Source organism: Acinonyx jubatus, chromosome C2 (genome assembly GCF_027475565.1).
Source record: "Acinonyx jubatus isolate Ajub_Pintada_27869175 chromosome C2, VMU_Ajub_asm_v1.0, whole genome shotgun sequence".
Taxonomy (NCBI): Eukaryota; Metazoa; Chordata; class Mammalia; order Carnivora; family Felidae; genus Acinonyx; species Acinonyx jubatus.
The window spans coordinates 54,785,463-54,806,142 of record NC_069384.1 but is presented as its reverse complement, the minus strand read 5'-3'; the positions used below and the strand labels follow the sequence as shown (position 1 = coordinate 54,806,142).

The 20,680-nt window shown below is 38.9% G+C and overlaps 1 long non-coding RNA gene across 2 annotated transcripts in view; it reads left to right on the top strand.

Moving 5' to 3' along the window:
* LOC113604809 (uncharacterized) overlaps nucleotides 1–20,069 on the top strand; it is a 28,319-nt gene extending 8,250 nt beyond the window's left edge. Inside the window, exons 3-4 of one of the 2 annotated variants that reach the window (XR_003426835.2) lie at nucleotides 17,036–17,092; nucleotides 19,879–20,069. This is a non-coding gene — a long non-coding RNA (uncharacterized LOC113604809). Of the gene's footprint in view, nucleotides 1–12,350; nucleotides 16,344–17,035; nucleotides 17,093–19,878 lie in introns of those variants that run through there. The other variant, XR_008297653.1, reaches the window with a different exon arrangement.
* The last annotated feature ends 611 nt before the right edge of the window (nucleotides 20,070–20,680 follow it).

The window sequence follows — 20,680 nt, the reverse complement described above, 5'->3', positions numbered from 1 at the left end:
TCAATCCTCAGTTTGTTCTCAGTTTAAATCTGCCTTTAAAAGAACTATTCCACTTCATGTGTAGTGCAGGAAACTTAGAACAAGAATGTTCCCAGTTCCCCATCCATTTATTTCCCCATAGTGTTATAAATACCCAATACATTATTACTATCATTGTTCTAAATACTTATGTTTTAGATCAATTAAGAATAAAAATATTTTGGGCACTGGGTGGCTCAGTAAGTCAAGCATCCAACTCTTGATTTAACAGCTCAAGTCATGGTCTCACAGTTTGTAGAATAGAGCCCCATATCAGGCTCTGTACTGACAACAACATGGAGCCTACTTGGGATTCTCTCTCTTTCTCTCTTTGCCCCTCTCTCTCTCAAAATAAATAAACATTTAAAAAAAGAATAAAAATATACTGTATTTTACCTTGGACTACCACTCTTGTGTATGGGCTGTCCACTCTTCACACACTCACATACACTTATTGTCCTCCTCACCAGTCTTTTTGAGCAGGAGTAAAAATGAGTGGCTTCTGATGTAGGTGAATTAAATAACACTTTTTCTCAGCCCACATGATTCAACCAAAAATGATAAGGAGACATATTTATTTAAGAGTAAAGATAAAGTATAACCAACTACCTTCCCTCCCATTTTCCCACCTCTCCTCTCATGGTAGAATGGTTTCATTGTTTCCTTTAGGAGAACATACAACTCACTGGGCATCCAGGAAATGTTTTTTATTCCTTCTCTAAAACTCTTCCTTTCTTTATGTAAATCCAAGTTTCTGATCCATATGGTTTTCCTTCTGCCTGGAAAAAAAGTCTCTTCATATTCCTTGCACAGTAGGTCTGCTGGTGATGAGTTTACCACATATTTATTTGTCTGAGAAAGTCTTCATTTCTTCTTCACTTTTAAAGTATAATTTCACCGCATATAGAATTCCAGGTTGAAGGCTTTTTTTCCAACACTTTCAGTATTTCATTATATTTTCCTCTGGCTTGCCTGTTTTCTGACAAGTCTACTGTTATTCTCATCTTTGTTCTTCCATAGGTAAGGTGGGTTTTTGTTTGCTTTCTTCCTCCCGGCTCCTTTTAAGATTTTCAAGTTGGGGGTGCCTGGGTGCTCAGTTGGTTGAGTGACCGACTTCAGCTCAGGTCATGATCTCATGGTTTGTGAGTTCGAGCCCCACATCGGGCTCTGTGCTGACAGCTCAGAGCCTGGAGCCTGCTTCGGATTCTGTGTCTCCCTCTCTCTCTGCCCCTCCTCCACTCATGCTCTGTCTCTCTCTGTCTCAAATAAACATTAAAAAAAATTAAAAAAAAAAGATTTTCAAGTTGTCTTTGGTTCTCTGCAGTCTGACTACCATACAGCTAGGTGTAGTTCTTGATATTTATCATGCTTTGTGTTCTCTGGGCGTCCTGAATTTGTGACTTGGCGTCTGTCATTAATTTTGGAAAATTCTCCATAACATTATTTCAAATATTTGATTCCTCCTTCTCTTTCTTCTTGTCTTACAGTTCTTTAACATTTTGTTTCATTTTCTTCCATATTCTCTTTACATACATTTCATCTTGGGAATTTTCTAGTAACCTGTCTTCAGGCACACCAATTGTTTATTCAGCTATGTCAAGTTTTTCTAGCATTTTCTGTTGATTCTTAGAATTTCCATCCTCTGCTTAAATTATCCATCCATCTGTTCTTGCATGTTGTCTACATTTTCCATTAAAACCTTTAACGTATTCACCATAATTATTTTATAACTTTCTAATAATTCCAACATCTTTGTCATATTTGAATCTGGTTCTGATGATTTGTCTTTTTAGGCTGTTTTTTTTTTTTTCCCTTGGCTTTTGTCATGTCTTTTTGAAAGCCAGATGTATTGTATTGGGAAACAGAAACTCAGCTAAATAAGCCTTCAATGTGAGGATTTATGTGAACTCGACTAGGAGTTGGGTGTTATTTAATGTTTTCTGTAGCTGACAAAGCATCCGATTCTCTAGTGTCCCCGCTTTCTGTCTCCCATGTTGACTCCAGCTTCCCTAAGTACTCCACTTCCAATGGAATCTGTGTCTCCTAGGTTTTTCAGCTGTGATCTACTGCCGTTCTTTTGGAGCCCTGTTGGTGTGGTGGTAAGGTGTTGGTGGAGGGGCATTCTGTAACCCTCCAATTAAGTCTCAGCCTTTCAGTGAGCTGCATCTCTGGCTTGTGACTTTCACAAGTGATTCTTCTTATATGGCTCTCCCCACCCAAGCCCCTGCCACCTTCCTTAGGTGAGGCAGGGGGGCTAGATGGGACTGGAGTGAGAGGAATGTCTTTCTGCCAGAGTTCTGGAACCGGTTCTGCTAAACGTTTTTGTTTTGTTTTGTTTTTTGGTTTTGTCCCCATGAAAAGTAGACTTTTGTTAGGAGGAAGATTCTAGACAGGTGTATTTCACGCAAATTATTCTTCTACTCTCCTTGCCAAAGCCAAAAGGGTTATCTTTCTCCGATCTTTACTATAAGAACATGTTGGGGTCCCTGGATGTAAAGTACACAAAAGTGTGTTTAGGAGTACCCGCTAAAACTTAGACCATCAGGAGTTACTCGCTCTCATATTAATCCATAGTCAACTTCTAGCAATCCATTAAAACTACCATTTAAATATTTCTATCACTTTATGCCATTAGTGGCCTCTACTCTAGGTAAGCAAATTTTACCGTGACGCTGGATTTACCCCTCTCCAGATTTCACGGCAGTATTTTGTACTGTAAACTCAGTTCACCGATGGCTCCAAGAAAAGGTGTTGATTTTCTTGGCAGCTTGGAGTAATGACCTCCAAGCTCTTTAAATGTTGAAGCTGAAACCTGAATTTAACTTTCACTGGCTGTCTTTGGCAGATGAAAGTTTCCTACTGAAATCTTAAAATATTTGTGCTGTTTTTCTTGACAATACATCAACGGCCATTGATTTAGATTTTTATCACCAGCAATAAAAAGGCCACAGAACCATTTTACATCTCATGCTGTATGTTTTACATCTACAGGGCTTCCTTTCATTTGCTGAAAATGCCTGGTTTTATGTCCTTCAGCCACAAATCTTAAATGTACAAATGGACATAAATTATGTCAGATAGCTTTTTTAAATGTATGTGTATATGGTTTTCTAATGTTATATTCTTTACCTTTTATTGTATAATGCATATTCAAAAGAGTGTACAAAGCACACATGTACAATTTAGAGAATGATTATAAAATCATTACCCTTGTAGTGACCCACATTAAGAAATATAATATTGCTAGTTTAAAGCTTCCAATATATTGCTAAATAGCAATAGAAATAATGTTCTATTACTTGTTCATAACTTGCCTTGTTCCTAACTTTACTGGGAAAGCCTCTAGAGTTTCTCCATTAAATAAAATTATTACTATAAGTACCAAAGTATATGCTTTTCATCATTTTTATTATTTTGTTGAGAGTTTTTATCAGCAATGGATGTCCGTCTTTTTTTTTTCCAAAGATCTTTCAATATGTTTGGAGATAGTGAAATGACTTTTCCCTCTGATCTATTAATATGGTAAATTAACAAATTCCTTAATATTGAGTGATGCTTGTATTCTGGAGATAAGTCATGCTTGGTCATGATGCCTTTTTCTTTTAATATGCTAATAAATAGAATGAATTGGCCTTTTAGAGAGGTAATTAAGTAAATGAGGAATTGAGGAAAATGAGGTCGTATGAATGGCCCCTAATCCAATATGACTGGTGTCTTTATGAGAAGAGATTAGGACAGAGACATACACTGAAGGGACACTATGTAAAGACAGGAAGAAGACAGCCGTTTGCAAACTAAGGGGTAGGGGGGCTCAGAAGAAATCAGCTGTGCCAACACCTTGACCTCTAGCTCCAAAAATGTGATGAAATAAATTTCTGTTGTTTAAGCCCCCCAGACTGAAACGTTGTTTCAGAAGCCCTAGACACTGGTACATGACAGTGTTCACTTCAGTGCTTGTAAACAAGGTCAGGAAAATCACCGTGGGGTGATGACCAGGATTCTGAAGAACAAGGATTTCAGGCAACTGATAACAGAAATTTGGATGTGTACATTTTTATGGAGAAGTCAATTTCCTGTGTCATATGATGGGCTAACGGAGTTGCTCATTTTTTATCCATCAATCATTCTCTTTTAATCCTTCAAAGAAGTATTTTTCAGCCAAGAAGGATGACTAATGATAGTACCATTTTTAAATCCAACCCTGTAAATGAAGTAAGAGTTCCAAATAATCCATTTTCTCTATTGTCAAAACTCTTATGTAACTGTTCAATGTTTTCCGGTTTGAATTTGTTTTGTCTTATGCCCCCATACCTTTGCAGTGCACTGAAGTTATGTATTGAAGGTTCGGCTTTGAAAAATCATCTGCTGAATAAGCTAAATTTGTGAGTGACTACTTATCCCTAAAGTGAGAAATAAATTCATGTACCTTTCCTAGTTTTACCCTTTGCCATGGTGACTTTTTAGTTCATTAATGAAGAAAAAATTACCAATTCATCCTTCAGTTTAAAAACTCCAATCATCACCTTTTCCTGGCCAAGAAAACATATATCTTTGTGAAAAAATACTTTAAAAAATTCACATGTAAGTCTTTTAAATTTATGATTTTTATACCTCTGTGGAACATAGAAAGGCAGACTTTGAGGCAAAGTATGTTGCTTCCACATTTGGGATTCTCAGTAGCCATGTGAACATCCACTTGGGGAGTTTTGCCCCTTATATATGTAACTCCAACTCTCCTCACATCTGCAAGTATGTTCCACCCAACAGCAAGCTCAATGAAACTCCTGCTGAAATTTTCATCCATTATTTTATCAAGTACGTTATAAATTAACCTGACTTCAGATGCTACTGGTATAAATGTAGTGAACAAAAACAATGCAGTGACCATATCATTACTGTCTGTATTGTCATCCAGCCGAATGGTGAAGGCTCAAGTTAAACTTTATCTCTCAGCTACTTGTTCGAATCCAGCCTTATCTGTAGCACAGTGCCTTATCAGATTTATACTCTTATACAAGGTCCACCTTGCATAGTAATCCCAAAACTGATGTTAAGGGAAAATGTCGGGCAATTTTATTCTCTTGTTTGTGCATTTTACGGTATGACTCCTCATCAAGGTTTCTTGTTTTCTTTTTAGTTTCAAAATGTAGGTATTTTAGTAATGAACAAATGATTAATTCATGAGCTTTCACATATTAATCCTTTCTTAAGGATTCTAAGGATTTTGTGTTTTGAATTACCTCCTAAGTACTCCTTGGCTCTAAATAAATGGATGATATTAATGGTATTGATAGAGGGACATTAAATGGGACTACAGTTGTGTTCATTTAGGGGAAGTATCAAGAGTTGGGGAAGGGAGGAGTTTGGGAGGATCAAATGCAGAAAGAGAGAGACCTGAAGGGAGGAGATACTTTGGGTTAAAGATGTAGAGGAGAGAGTGACAGTGAAAGATTTTTAAAGATGCTTGCTTTGCTTTAAAATAGACTTTTCTAAAGGGTGCCTCAGTGGTTCAGTCAGTTGAGTGACTGACTCTTGATTTTGGCTCAGGTCATGATCTTGACGTTTGTGAGATCAAACCCTGAGGTGGGCTCTGCGCTGACAAGTGTGGAGCCTGCTTGGGATGCTCTCTGCCCCTCACCAACTCACACTGTCTCTGTCTCTCAAAATAAATAACTAAACTTAAAAAATGGCCTTTAAAAAAATAAAATAAAGTAAAATAGTCTTTCCCTCTTGCATGGTCCACTGAGAGACTGATTAAATTATGAAATCTTTTAAATTACCTTTTAGCTGTCAAAGACAGACAATGTGGGCTTCAGGATTGGATCGATTTATACTGGATTGATTTTTAAATATCACCTCAGAAGGGACCACTTCATGCTATTATTTCTTAGGGCTTTTTCCATACAAGAATGGAAAATGACAAGGAACAAACTCTTCCCAAGGATATGATTTGGCTACGGCTGGTTCTTCACCAGCTTGTTTCCCTTTGACTACATCAAACTACCAACCCCTTACCATTGCATGAGGTGGTTCCATTAGACTTTGTTTCTGAAAAGCCTTCCCAGAGCAAGTTAGGAAGAATTCATCACCTGTAGGCCCTCCAAATACTTCTTAGATGAATCAATTAATTTAAATTTATACACATTTGCCTTTTGCTCTCACGCTCCCCTGTTCATTTTCTTTTTGTATTATAGGAGTTTCTTGGTAGAATTTTTCATGAGAATTCCCATCTGTCACCACCATTGTAGAAGTGGGAGGTGCGTAGGTAAAGGGGGTGCTCATACCTGGGGGCTGAGTGAGACATGGAGCAGATTATGTAAACAAGTATATTGCCTGCTCACAGTGACAAGTTGCTTCTCAGAGGCCTTTCCAAAACCAGTGTGCTGAATGTGGCTAGTAAGTCTTCTGGAGACATTCCCCCACCCCTATTCCAGTTTCATAGTGACCGGGTGACAGGATCTAAGCCTAGCACCTAGACAGACAGACCACTCTCTGCTCCATTGTCTCAGGGGGCAGTAATGCTGTTGGGTCAGCTGACTCTCAGCTGCACAGGACAGCTCCCAGAAAGCGAGTGTGGGTGGGAGCACCTCAAACCACACAGGCACATGAGGTGGAGGCTGTCTGAGCCCACGCACCTGAGTGGTTGTCTGGAAGCTGTATTTTAGTCAGTAGGGGAATAACACTATGTTTTGTGGCTGGGCCTGTATTTACCCTCTCCTTGTCAACCTCACTCTTGAAATGTCTTGAACCCCCTACGTTCTCCACTCAGTTGCTTTTAACTTTGCTCTCTGATACCATTTCCTTCACAGATGGGAAGTGATAGAGCACTTCAGGTAAGTGTACTTTTTTTTTTTTTTAAGTAATCTTTACACCCAACATGGGGCTTGAACTTACAACCCCGAGCAAGAGTTGCATGCTCTACTGACTGAGCCAGCCAGGCACTCCCAAGTATATTTTAAGAGCAATTAAATCATCTCCATAAAATGGTTCTGCTGTGGGATCAAAGGGCTAGCCACTGAGAAGACCGTCTTCTCCCCAGTTGTGCCTCAGCTGTGTTAATGAATCTTCACAGATGAGAGAATGTTCTTATTGCTGTCCCTGCTCTACACTGATAAAGGGGGTTCTACCTTCATTGCCATATTATTCTTCAACAGTTGTTCTCTGAGCACTCATAGCCACCCTGAATTGGGGTAAATACTGGGAATACAAAGATGAGATTGCTGCTGCCTTTATAATCTATCAGAAAGCAGATGTGGAAATAATCAGTTGTACCCGAAAGCACAATGAAATAAGCCCAGGACAAAGGTATATGTAAGATGTTGTGCTTAATCCTTGTGACAAGAAGATCCCACTGAGAAACTAGTATTTGAGGAAGGACTTAAAAATGAATTGATGGAGGGGCACCTGGGTAGCTCAGTTGGTTAAGCATCCAACCCTTGATTTTTGCTCTGGGCACAATCTCATGGTTCATGAGTTCAAGCCTCACATGGGGCTCTGATTTATTGGGCTCTGCACTGTCTGAGTGAAGTGTCTGCTTGGAATTCTGTCTCTCTCCCTCTCTCTCTGCCCCTCCCCCACTTGCGTGCACTCTCTCTTTCTCAGAATAAAGAAAAATTAAGAAACTTCTAAAAAATCAAAAAATGAGGGGCACCTGGGTGGCTCAGTCAGTTAAGCCTCCAACTTCGGCTCAGGTCATGATCTCACAGTTCATGAGTTGGAACCCCACATCAGGCTCTGTGCTAAAAGCTCAGAGCCTGGAGCCTACCTCAAATTCTGCGTCTCCCTCTCTCTCTGGCCCTTCCCCTGCTCACAATCTGTCTGTCTCTCAAAAACAAATAAACATTTAAAAAACATGGTATATTTTTATGCTAGGTTAATCACTATGTAAAACTTTCATCACTATTTTATCTTCTTGATGGATTGCATTTTTATGAATATAACTTAAATTAGCCATCTTTGGTTTAGCATTTTTGGCTTAAAATTCCACTTTGTCTAATTTATTAAATTACTTTCATTAAATGAAGTAATTGAATACTTAATAATTGGATCCTAGTCTTCTGCCTGGGCCTTGAGGAATAATGTGATGAGAAGTGAGCCCAATCTTTGATATGATCCTTGAGAGTGTTGTTCAGTGAAGACATGGTTTTGTTGATTAGGAACTAGGGAAATAGAAGATGGGGAAACCTGTAAAAGTCCTGAGTCCTGGATATATACCAGAGCCAATACAATTAATGACATTCACTTCTCTTTCATGCTTCTTTGAAACCCAAACCCACCTGAATGCCCGGTGAGCTGTATGTTCTCCCAAAGGAAATAATGTTCCTTCAGTGAAACCATTCTACCATGAGACCAGAGGTGGGAAAATGGAAGAGAAGGTGGTTGGTTACACTTTATCTTTGTTCTTAAATAAATATGCCTCCTTATCATTTTTGGTTAAATCACATGGGCTAAGAAGAAGTATTATTTAATTCAACTACATCAGAAGCCACTCATTTTCACTCCTGCCCAAAAGGACTGGTGAGGAAGACAATAAGATACTGACAGACTGAGTGTATGAGGAGTGGACAGCCCAGACACAAGAGTGGTACTTGAAGGGGCCCAAAATAAGAGACTGGAGACTCCACAAAGCGCACACAGAGAAAGAGGCAGTGTTAAGCATCTGCCAGGCCCAAGGAGGACAAAGCTTTCTTAGGGCAGTTCTAGATGTCAACATTCTGTACCCCTTCTCCTTTCTCTCTACCTGCACTACTACTCTGGGGGGGGGGGGGTGGTTAGGTATATAGCTGCTAGCAGGCAGAAGAAAAGTAGAGGAGAAGATACAGAAGCTAGAAAAGAACTATTCCCAAAGAACTGTGCTTGAAGAGTGTATCCAGAGCTGAGGAGTCTTATCCTCCCTTGAATTTGATATCATGACAAGATCTGGATTGGGAGCTGATGGGACATGGGAGTAATTATATTTTGCCTGTGAGAATGACGCGAATTGTGTCGAGATAGAAGACTGTGACAAATTGTATTTTCCAAAGATGGATATAATAAAATCTGTCTTCCTACTATCCACTTCTTCTTTGCTCTGTTTAATCAGCATGTTCTTCTGTGTTGTGACCTTGCCATTTACCATAAGTTTCCACCTTATTGAATCTGGTTTGACCTCAGTGACTTGTTTGATTATAATAGGAAGTGGTGGAAGTGATCTTATGCATGTTCAAGACTAGTCATCGGAAGCCTTGCAGCTTCCTCCTGAGCCTCTTAGAATACTTTCTCCTGGGAAACTCTATTTCTAAATCCAGCCACCATGCTGAGAAAAAGGCAAGCTCATGAAGAAGAATATGCAGTGTTGCAGTTAACAGCTCCATCTAAGCCCCCAGTCAATGGCTAGCAATGCAAGCAAGCCCTGTTGAGAACCTAGCCCAGTTCAATCTTTGATGCCAACATCTGGCTGCAATTGCATGAGCAACCCCAAATGAGAGCCATGTAGCTGAACCCATACAGCATATTGAGCCATGAAAGATGATAATAAAGGTAGCTTGTATTCTCTGGTAGGCCTAGTGCTGACTTTGTGGCCCAAGAGACAATGAAACTGTCACAAATTTAATCTGCTTTTTTCTTCCTTTTCTGAGCATACAGGTGCCAAAAATAAAAATGTTTGTTCTTTATCTATCCCTTTCCTCCCACCTTCCTTTCTTAGAAACTTGATTTCTGCCATTCAAAGATTGTTTTAACTATCTGTGGTTTCTACTTGCCTTTAGATTCTTGCTTAATTTCCCTGTTTCTAAGAATTCACTGAAGAAATATGTTTGTTTTAATAAACTCTTCCATCATGTAGCTTTGCAAAACTCAAGAATTGAGCCCCACAAACTCACTTTTCAGTAGTATAAGTATAAAGGGAGAATACTTAGCTAAAATCTGAGTGAATCTGTCCTCATATTTTATGTCCTGAATATCAAGAATTTAGAGAAGACTTACAATTGAGAAATTGTAAAATTCAAAATTTTCAATATATATAAGCAATTGTTGCATGTCAGCATTGGTTTTACTGAAAAAAAAAACAACTGAGAAAAGTGGGATGGAGATTAAAATTTTTCATTCAGCAAATATCGTAAAGGGTATTTTCCATTTTGCCTTAGACTCCCGGTCAATCCACAATCAATCATGGCTGAATCCTTGGTAAAGATTCAGTCCATTCACACAATTTCTGGTGACATTTTATAATGAGCAACACACAAGCCTAATTTGATGAGAAGGATGCTTCCCTGACAAAAATGAAATATATTGATAAATTGAACATTTCACCCACTTCTTAAAAAAATCATCTGGGCAAAGTGTTCAGTCTCATTTAGTGAGTTATGTGATGAACAAGTTATGTGCAGTTTCCCAAATGTAGGGTGAGGTTTAAACAACAGATGGAAAAATTGAAAAAAAAAAAAGGAACAACTGATTTAGGGAATGACACCAGAGACTAAGGTGTAACGTCAAAGCAAGTGCTTTCATGAGGAAATACAAAAAGACTATACTGAAGTGTTCTCATGAAGACATATGAAAAAACTTGGTTCCTTAAACTTCCCAAGAAATATTCTATGAGTAGAAATTATTTAAGTTGAATTACTGCCTCCTAACCACATTCATAATGTATAATGTCCACTATTTTTTGATAGAATAACCACAAACATAAAATTTAATCAATTATAAATGATATACTTATGCATATACCATTAATCATTTGTGGATTTAATTTAATATAGAATACTGTAGTAGTTGCCTCACCCTTAATCTTACTCAAAAATCCCTTCTTTATTTGTGCAGTAAAAAGTATAGAAATTAGGTGGTTTTGAAAATCTTCTTTGAAGAGCTGCTGATTAGCATTTTTGGATAATAGAAAGCGTATGAATTTTGCAACAAAATCTGGTTGGATAGATTTCATGAGGGGGGGTGTAAATCACAGAGCTTTTGAAACTAAGTTCCCTCATTTAAAAAATGAGAATGAGGCCTATCTACTATGAAAAATTAATTGAAGTGCATAACATGCTCCAAGTTGTAAATCACCAACCCCCTTTACTCATCTGGGTTAAATGTCTGTCTCTCTGTGCCCTTTTTCAGTACCCTGCAACCAACTCATTGTATAGTATCCCACTTGTCTGATGAGTTATCAACTCATGTAACTTATGGGTAGGGGCAGTGTCTTGCCTGACATTGTGTGTCCAGTGCCTGAGCCAAACAAGACTCTCAGCTAATGAATGAATGAATGAATGAATGAATGAATGAATGAATGAAGCATTCAAGGCTGGCTCACTTTTCTCTGAATTTATGTATTGTATATTAAACAGTACAGGTATTACAGAATATTTCCATCATCACAGACAGTTAGTAACCAAACCTAGTTTTGGATGAAGAAATGATTTTTTTTACAGGAACAGTGCAAGAATTACATGTTCTATTTGTTTAAATATGTTACAATTATCTTCTGAGAATGTTGTCCACCTATCTTAATGTGATTTACTTAAATACTTCACAGTATGCAAATATTACATGTTTATCATAAGTAATAATAAATCATCTTTGTGGTGAGAGTTAGGCTTTCTATGTTTATAAAGAGTGATGTGACCAAACCAAGATCTTCTAGAACAAGTTGACTTGTAGTACAAACATAGTGGTAAATGTGACCGAGTGCTGAGGGAGCTCCAGCTGATCCAAAAACTCTATTTGTGAATAATTTTAAATCAAGAGGAAAATTGGCCTATATCCTTTTTTTTTCAAAATTCTGTGATTTCGTAAATTGTTAAATGTTTTAATAACAACCCTCAAGGGGACTGTGTGATATTCAGCTAAGTGAGAGATGCAGAAATGGTGATGTCCCAGTTATGGAAAGAGATTCCAAAATATTTTTTGGGGGCGGGGGGGAAGAGACAGATACTGAACTTTATATTCAAGTGTTGTGCTAATGGTAATTCCTTTGAAGCAGTCAGAAAAGGCTTTCACACAGATGAAAGCATATGAAATCACTTGAAACTAATCTGGAATCTCTTGTAGTTTCTGAGGCTATTGCTTCCAGAGTAGGTTCTCTAACCCCCATCTGTTTTTCAGTACCTGTATCTCAACACAAGACCTGCCCTGGTTGAAATTTGGAAGACAATAGTTATTTAGCATAAATAGTTCATTATTTTATTTTCTAAGACTTGAAATAGCAAAGAAAGAATGTGTATATCAGCAAATAAAACATTCTTCTAATTAGTTCCCACCTCAAGCAATGTTGTTCCCCTTTTGATATGCAGTTTGTCTGCTCTTTTCACTGTTCTACTTCTGCATTCAAAATAAACTTTTATATAATTTCATTAAAGGAGGGAACCAGAAACATGGTGGAGTAGGAGGATCCTGAGCTCACCTCATCCCATGCACACACCAAGGCAACAGCTACACCTGTACAACTTATCTGAAAATGACCTGAAGACTGGCAGAAAACATCTTCTACAGCTAGTCATAGAGAGAATGCCACATCGAAAAGGGTAGGAGGTGTGGAGATGTTGTTGGGAACCAAACCCTGGGTGTGACTAATCACAAACAGAAGGGACATTGAAAGCATAGAGGAGTGAGGGGATCATACCCCACACTGGATACCACCCAACCTAGGGACCTGCACTGGGAAGACAAGTCCCCATAAACCTGGCTCTGAAAACCAGTAGAGCTTAACTCCAGGAGCTTTCAGCAGGACTTAACTCTGGGAGAGCAGGAGGATGATAAGAACACCGAGTTCCCGCCCTTTAAAGAGCCGGCATACCAAATAGCTAAGCCCACGACACAGCACATAAGTAGCAGTTTGAAAAGCACCTGGCATATATGTATATAGTGAGCTATTGACTAATCTTAGAATGTGTGCTGGTGGGGCAGGGATCTGCAGGAGATTTCTCCAGGAGCAAAAGTGCTGGCAGGTGCCATTTCCCCCTCCCCCAGCCCAGATAGCCAAACACTAGCAGGAGCCAGCACTAACAATCTCCACCTATCTTGCTAGCATCATGTGCCCTGCCCCCACATGATGTACCCACACCACCCAACCCACCCACCTCTTCAAGCATCCCACCAAAGCAGCTCTTGTTCCACCACACCTGGCAGACATCCCTGACTGGGACCAGCACCACTCCAAAGTAACTCCTGCCCCAAGTGAAAGGGAGATAACACACACACACCAATGCATCTATAGTTCCCACAGCTGGGCCTCTTAACTGGCTGTGCAGGGAGCAAGCCCTGCCCTTCAATGCACATAAAACTATAGCACACAGGCTAATTCAGACAGCAAGGCTGACTGCTAGCCCTGCCCACCAACCTGCAACCAGCTGCAGCCACTCTTCTCAACAATGCAGAAAGAAAACCCTGCCCAGTGTGCCCACAGCAGGCAAAGCAGTCACAGCTCAGCCACAACAGGAAGACACACACAGTTCACAGAGGGAACACCCTGTAGTACCTGGTCCTGGTGACCAGGGGGATTGCACTACAGGGTACCACATGACTTCTTCTACATAAGACCATTATTTATTTTCAAGATCAGGAGACATAGCTGACTTGCCTAATACATAGAAGCAAACACAGAGAGTTAGAAAAAATGAGGAGACAGAGGAATATGTTCCAAATGAAAGAACAAAACAAAATCACAGTAAAAAAAGCTAAATGAAACAGAGATAAGCAATATTGCTGATAAAGGGTTCAAAGTAATGGTCATAAAAATACTCACTAAACTTGAGGAAAGAATAGATAGACTGAATGAGTACCTCAGCAAAGACATAGAAAATATAAAAAAAAGCAGCCAGAGCTGAAGAATTCAATAGCGAAATGAAAAAACTATACGGAGAGCAAATCAACAGATTAGAAAATGTGAAAGAATGGATCAGCAATTGGAAGACAGGGTAATTGAAAGCAACCAAGCTGAACAGCAAAAAGAAAAAAAAAGAATAATAAAAAATGAGAATAGGTTAAGGGAACTCTGTAACATCATCAAGCACGAAACATTCACATTATAGGGATCCCAGAAGGAGAAAAGAGAGAAGGAGGAAGAAACTTACTTGAAGAAATAATACTGAAATTTTCCCTAATATGAAGAAGGAAACAGACACACAGATCCCAGGAATCACAGAGAGCTCCTAACAAGATTAACCCAAGGAGGTCAGTACCAACACACATAATAATCAAAATGGCAAAAAATAATAATAGAGTTTTAAAATCATCAAAAGGAAACAGTTAAATGCAAGGGGAATCCCATAAGGTTGTCAGCTAATTTTTCAGGAAAAACTTCACAGGCCAGAAGAGAGTGGCAGGGTATATTCAAAGTACTGAAAAGAAAAAAAAAAAAACCCTACAATCCAGGATATTCTATACAGCAAGGTTGTCATTCAAAACTGAAGGAGAGATAAAGAGTTTTCCAAACAAACAGAAGTTAAAGGATTTTATTACCATGAAACGAGCCTTACAAAAAAAAAAAAAGTTAAAGTGAATTATTTAAGTGCAAAGAAAGGGCCAAACTAAAAGTAAGAAAATTATAAAAGGAAAAAATTCACAAATCAAATCAAACATGTAGTAAAGGTAGTAGATTAATCACTGATAAAGCCAGTATATTTAGAATGTAAAAGTAATAAAATCAATTATATCTACAAAATTAGTCAAGAGATACACAAAATGAAAATATGTAAAATATTACATCATATACATAAAACATGGAGAAGGGAGTAAAATTTAGTGCTTTTAGTATGTATTCAAATTTAAGTGACCATCAGCTTAATATAGACTGCTATACACATAGGATATTATGTATGAAACCAGTGGTGAGCACAAATCAAAAACCTGTAATAGATACACAAAAATAGAGAAAGAAATTCAAGTGTAACACTAAAGAAAGCCATCAAACCACAAGTGAAGAGAGCAAGAAGAAAGGAAGAGAGAAGCCCTAGAAAAAACAACCAGAAAACAATAAAATGGCAATAAGTATATACCTATCAATGATGATTTTAAATGTAAATGGACTAAATGTTCTAGTCAAAAGAAATAGGATGACTGAATGGTTAAAAAAAGAAGAGTTATCTATACACTGCCTACAAGAGACTTGCTTCAGACCTAAATACACATACAGACAAAAAGTAAAATAATGGAAAAAGATATTCCATGCAAATGGAAGCAAAAAAAAAACTACAGTAGCAATAATTATATCAGACAAAATAGATTTTAAAACAAAGACTATAACAAGAGACAAAGGGCACTATATAATGATAAAGAGATCAATCCAAAAAGAGGATATAACAATTGTAAATACCTATGCAACATAACAGCACCTAAATATATGCAGCAAATATTAACAGACATAAAGATAGAAATAGATCAAATATATATCAATATATTGATATTGGAATTCTTATCCAAAATAAAGAACTTATACAACTCAATACCAAAAGAAACAGTCATATAAGAACCTAAACAGATATTTTTCCAAAGAAGACATACAAGTGGCCAAAAGACACAAGCAAAGATGTTTAACATCACTCATCATCAAGGAAATACAAATCAAAACCACAATGACATACTTCCTCACACTGGTGAGAATGGATAGTATCAAAAAGATAAGAAAGAGGGGTGCCTGAGTGGCTCAATCAAGCATCCAGCTCTTGATTTCAGCTCAGGTCATGATCTCACTGTCATGAGTTCAAGCCCCACATTGGACTCTGCACTGACAGTGTGGAGCCTGCTTGGGATTCTCTCTCCTCCTCTCTCTCTGTCCCTCCCCACTTACTCTCTCTTTCTCTCTCAAAATAAATAAACTTTAAAAAATCATAAGAAATAACAGGTATTGGCAAAGATATATAGAAAAAGCAAACTGCGTACTGTTGGTGGGAATGTAAAATGGTGCGGCCACTGTGAAAAGCAGTATGTAGTTTGTTTAAAAATCGAATTCTGGGTATTTACCCAAGAAAACAAAAACGCTAATTTGAAAAGATATATGTACCCCTATGTTTATTGCAGTATCATGTATAATAGCTAAGATACTGGAGTCCACGGTTAGAAGAATGGATAAAGAAGACACAGCTATATGCGTGCGCGTGTGTGTGTGTGTGTGTGTGTGTGTAATGGAATATTAGTCATAAAAAGGATGAGATATTACCACTTGTCAGAACGCGGATGGGCCTGGAGGGTATTATGCTAAGTGAAATAAGAGAAAGACAAATACCATAGAATTTCACTTATATATGGAATCTAAGAAACAAAACAAATGAATAAGCCAAAAAAGCAGAATCAGACCCATAGATACAGAGAACAAACTGGTCGTTGTTATAGGGGAGGGGGTTGGGGATGGGCATATGGGTTAAGGGGCATGGAAGGTACAGACTTCCAGTGATGACATGAATAAGTCACAGGATGAAAGGTACAGCACAGGGAATATAGTCAATGATATAGTAATGGTGTTATATGGTGACAGGTTGTAACTACACTTGTGGTGAACATAACATATAGAGCTGTTGAATCACTATGTTATACACTTGAAACTAATGTAACATTGTGTGTCAACTCTACTTCAGTAAAAAAAAGGACCCCTTTTTTAAAAAAATTTATGTTTATCTTTGAGAGAGAGACAGAGAGCGAGCTGGGAAGGGGCAGAGAGAAAGGGAGACACAGAATCCAAAGCAGGCCCCAGGCTCTGAGCTGTCAGCACAGAGCCGGACCCGGGGCTTAAACTCAGACTATAAGATCATGACCTGAGCCAAAGTTGGATGTTTAACTGAGCCACCCAGGTGCCCCAAAAGGGCCCCTTTTAAACATCCTTTACACTTCCAAGATAGTTGTCATATTTTCCAGTACCCATTAAGAAACATTTTTCATATTTATTTATCAAAATAAATATTTATTGAGTGAATATTATTAAGGGGCCAGGATCTGGGCCACCAATAAAATAAACATATTCTCTGCCCTCATGGGGATTATAGTCTAGTTGGGGAGGAAAACATTAAACAACGATTCATAGAAATAACTGTATATTTACCATTTGTTGAAGGTTAAGATGAAAACAGAAAAATCTCCCCTGTGGAAGTGACATTTATGTGACTTGAAGGTGACTAGAACAGAATCTGACTGGGAAGGTAAGTGCAAAGGCCCCTCCCACAGGGAGGCTTCCAAACTTATGTGGGCCTAGTTGGGGGCGGGGTTGGGAAATAATTTGATGGAACTAGCTTTTACCTGCAAAAGCAAAAGGCCTATTTGGTTATTCCTAGAGTACTCAAAAGAGCTGCAGAATCTGCCCGAGATTTCATCCAGGAATGGAGAACAAGTAGGTGCAGAAATGCAGGTTTGAAGGTCCAGGGGAAAAAGAACAGAAATTCATAATAATTTTATCCTACCAAGGCCTGCTCATTCACTAAAAGAATTAAGAAAGGATTTGTTGGTTACAGATATGCATTTAGGAAGCATTCCCTGGGTACCATCTGGGGAATGAAGTAGAGGGAGCAAGGACACTTTCAGGGAGACCCTTGGGGGATCAAGGACCCTGGAGAAAGATGACAGAAGTCTGGAGGAGGGTTGACAGCAGGAGGGTTGAAAAGAAGTGCAAACATGTGAGATGTAAATATAAATACATAAAAACCAAAAACTGCTTATTAATTCAGTAACACTCTCAAGGGTTTGTGTTTATTATGCCAGCATCCGTCCACATTGGAAAAATAATAAAGCATTTTGTGCTATTTTGAGTCCTCTGAGCTGCAGCTGCCAAGGTGGGATTCAAAACCCTGGGATTTTTATTAGGGGGAAGGCTCAAGGAAAGGAAATAGGGAGGCCAGGCACTTGGGGGAGTTGTGACTTGCAATGCAAGTCCCACCCTGGCGGTGAGGGGAGAGTTCCAGCAGCTCCCCCACCATTTAGCAGGACTCTAGTGCTGGTTACTTTATATATCAGTTGCTCTTTTAAACTGCAGCTTTCTTCTGTGCCTCTGGACAGACAAATTTGCTCATGGTCTCTCAGTACTATTTCTCCCCATTGCAGCTGGCAACATTGAGTGTGGGGTTCCCTTCATTACCTTGTCTTCATCTCTCTTGCTCTTCTCTATGTGGTCTCTCTATCTTTTGTTGTGCAGAAGATGTTCAATCAGCCCTCAGTTCTTTAGGAGGAATTTCTCTATAAATAGGTGTAGATTTTGCATGTCTGTGGAGGAGGTGAGTTTAGGGACTTCCTATACCTCTATCTTGGACCAGAACACAAAAGGAGTCCTTAGAAAGAAAGAAACGAAGGAAGGAAGGAGGGAGGGAGGGAGGGAGGGAAGGAAGGAAGGAAGGAAGGAAGGAAGGAAGGAAGGAAGGAAGGAAGGAAGGAAGGAAAAGAAAAAGAAAGAAAAAGAAAAAGAAAAAGAAAGAAAAAAAAGAAAAAGAAAAAAAGAAAAAGAAATTTCTTGGAAAACCTGTGTTAGCTCCTTAAAATGATGACACCAAGACCAAGCATGGGCTTTTATATATTATTTCTCCCCCCAAAACAGGCTTGAGTGTAGGATTCATGTGAAAGATTTTGGCAACTAGAAAATCATAATATGAAATAGAAAGAGACAGCATCAGGAATGTTGGATAGAATTCTGTTTTCTCAAGTAGCGTCCTTGATTTAAACAATAACCATTCCTCAAGAAGAAAACTCAGAGAAAAGAATAGTGTGTCTTTTGTACTCTAGCAAATGCTTTGTGAAGAAAATGGAAATTGAGGACCAAGAAATGCAAACCTGAAACGAGCATTTTCCTCTGGGGTAAATTAAGTGGTCGGAGGGAAAACTCTAGATGGGATAGTCTTATTTTACCTGAGCTTACGTGGTGCTTCAAGAAGAGATGGAAATCTGGATGTGAATGTGAAATATCCTACAGTTAAATGTGGACGACTAACTTCATTTTTACAAAGTATCAGGCAGACAGAGCTCTTTAGCCAAAATTTGCATCCTTTGCATTATTAGACCTTCTTCCTTTGCTCCCAATTATGCTTCTACCCCTCACTTTGTCTCAGGGTCTACTCAACTCCTGACTTCCTGGGTTCTGACTCCTGCTCTAAATGCCATGCATGCCTTTGACCTTAATGAAAATTTTCTCCAAAAACAAAGGTTGCATTCACTTATCAGGTTTTCCAGCTCTTGATCCACATGTTGCCCAGACCTCTAATCCTAGCACCAGACCTCCAGACCAGACCCCACAAAGAGCAAGTAGACAGGGCTCCACACCAACAAAAAATAACAGCCCCCAAATACGCTGGGCCCCTGCCAGATTTGTGTAAGCATAACTTATCATCTTGCTGGCGGAAGAGTGAGATAAATGAGAACTCAGAGGGCCAAAAACACTAAAGCCTGTCAGGACTGAAGAAAGCTCAGACATCATGGAGCCTTGGCCCAAACTTGATGCCAAAAGGGAGTGCTGGGGTTACACCCCAGATGCCTCGGTTGGCATCAGAAAACTCCAGAAAGATCCAGTGGTTTAAATTCTTCCCTAATTCTGAGCCAGAAATTCTTAATTCCAAGGTGGAAGTACAGCAGAAAGAAGGAGGAGACCTCAGAGCAGAACTAACTCCTGGACTCTGATTTATGGGCATAACTGCCAGGTTTGGGCATGTGACAATAGATCATCATTCTTGTATTTGCTGATGCAGCTTTGAAGCCTCATTCCCAGTTCAGGGCTCTTGGCCAGAGCTCAGTATGGAAGACACAAAATAATACTGGGGACTGATTGTAGAGGAATATGTCAGTGAGTAAGATATTCATGAGGGTTATGCTTGGGGGAGACAAACTGCAAAATATTGAATATTGAAATTAGATGTTGTCAGGTTTCTTTCACCAATCCCCACATGCTCCTGCTTAGTATTATAATAAATATCCATTACCCAGGAGGAAGAGGAGAGAGTCAGCAGCCATCACCAGACATCTGGCTTTGGAAGCAGTTTTGCTGAAGAGAACACAACCTGTGCCACTGAATCCAAACAGCATTCATTCTTGGTGGTCGCGAGCATCCTTGCATCCAGAGAAAGGAATCACTTTGCTATTTTTTATGGTTTAATTATATTATTGCATAAAACATTTTGGCTGTATAACTTTCTGGACTTCCCTGTTTTACAACCAATAATCCCGCTGAAATGTGAAATGTACCTAAAATTAACAAAGACAGTGTCTCATCCCACATCTCTGATTTCATTTAGGCTTGAAGAAGTAGTCCAACATCACACAGAGTACAAAGCACGGGAACAGAGAGACCTAGGTTTGCTCCCAGCTCTGTGCCACAAAGTCACTCATTGGTGACCTGAAGTAAGCCACAATAGTTGTCTCAGTCTTAGACTGTGTTGTTCTTTGAATGATGCCATAGAATTAGATCATCTCCAAGGGCCCTGGTAGCTCTAACACTCTACTGCTGAACTCACGCTGACATCTGAGACAGACTCATGAGACTTATCTTCAAGTTTTCATTCCTATAATGATATGTGGATGACTAGGGGCTGAAATATTGGGAAGATATCATGGAAACTTTCTCATATAGACATCAGAAAAAATAGTCAACAGATTTTTGTACCATTTCTGTTTAATATTCCTTATTTCTCTGGATAAGAAATAAAGGTTTTGAGAATATCTTCAAAAATATTATGGCACTCTCCTCCTCTACCCCTGGAGGTTCGACTGGGTAAGAAAGTTCTGAAAG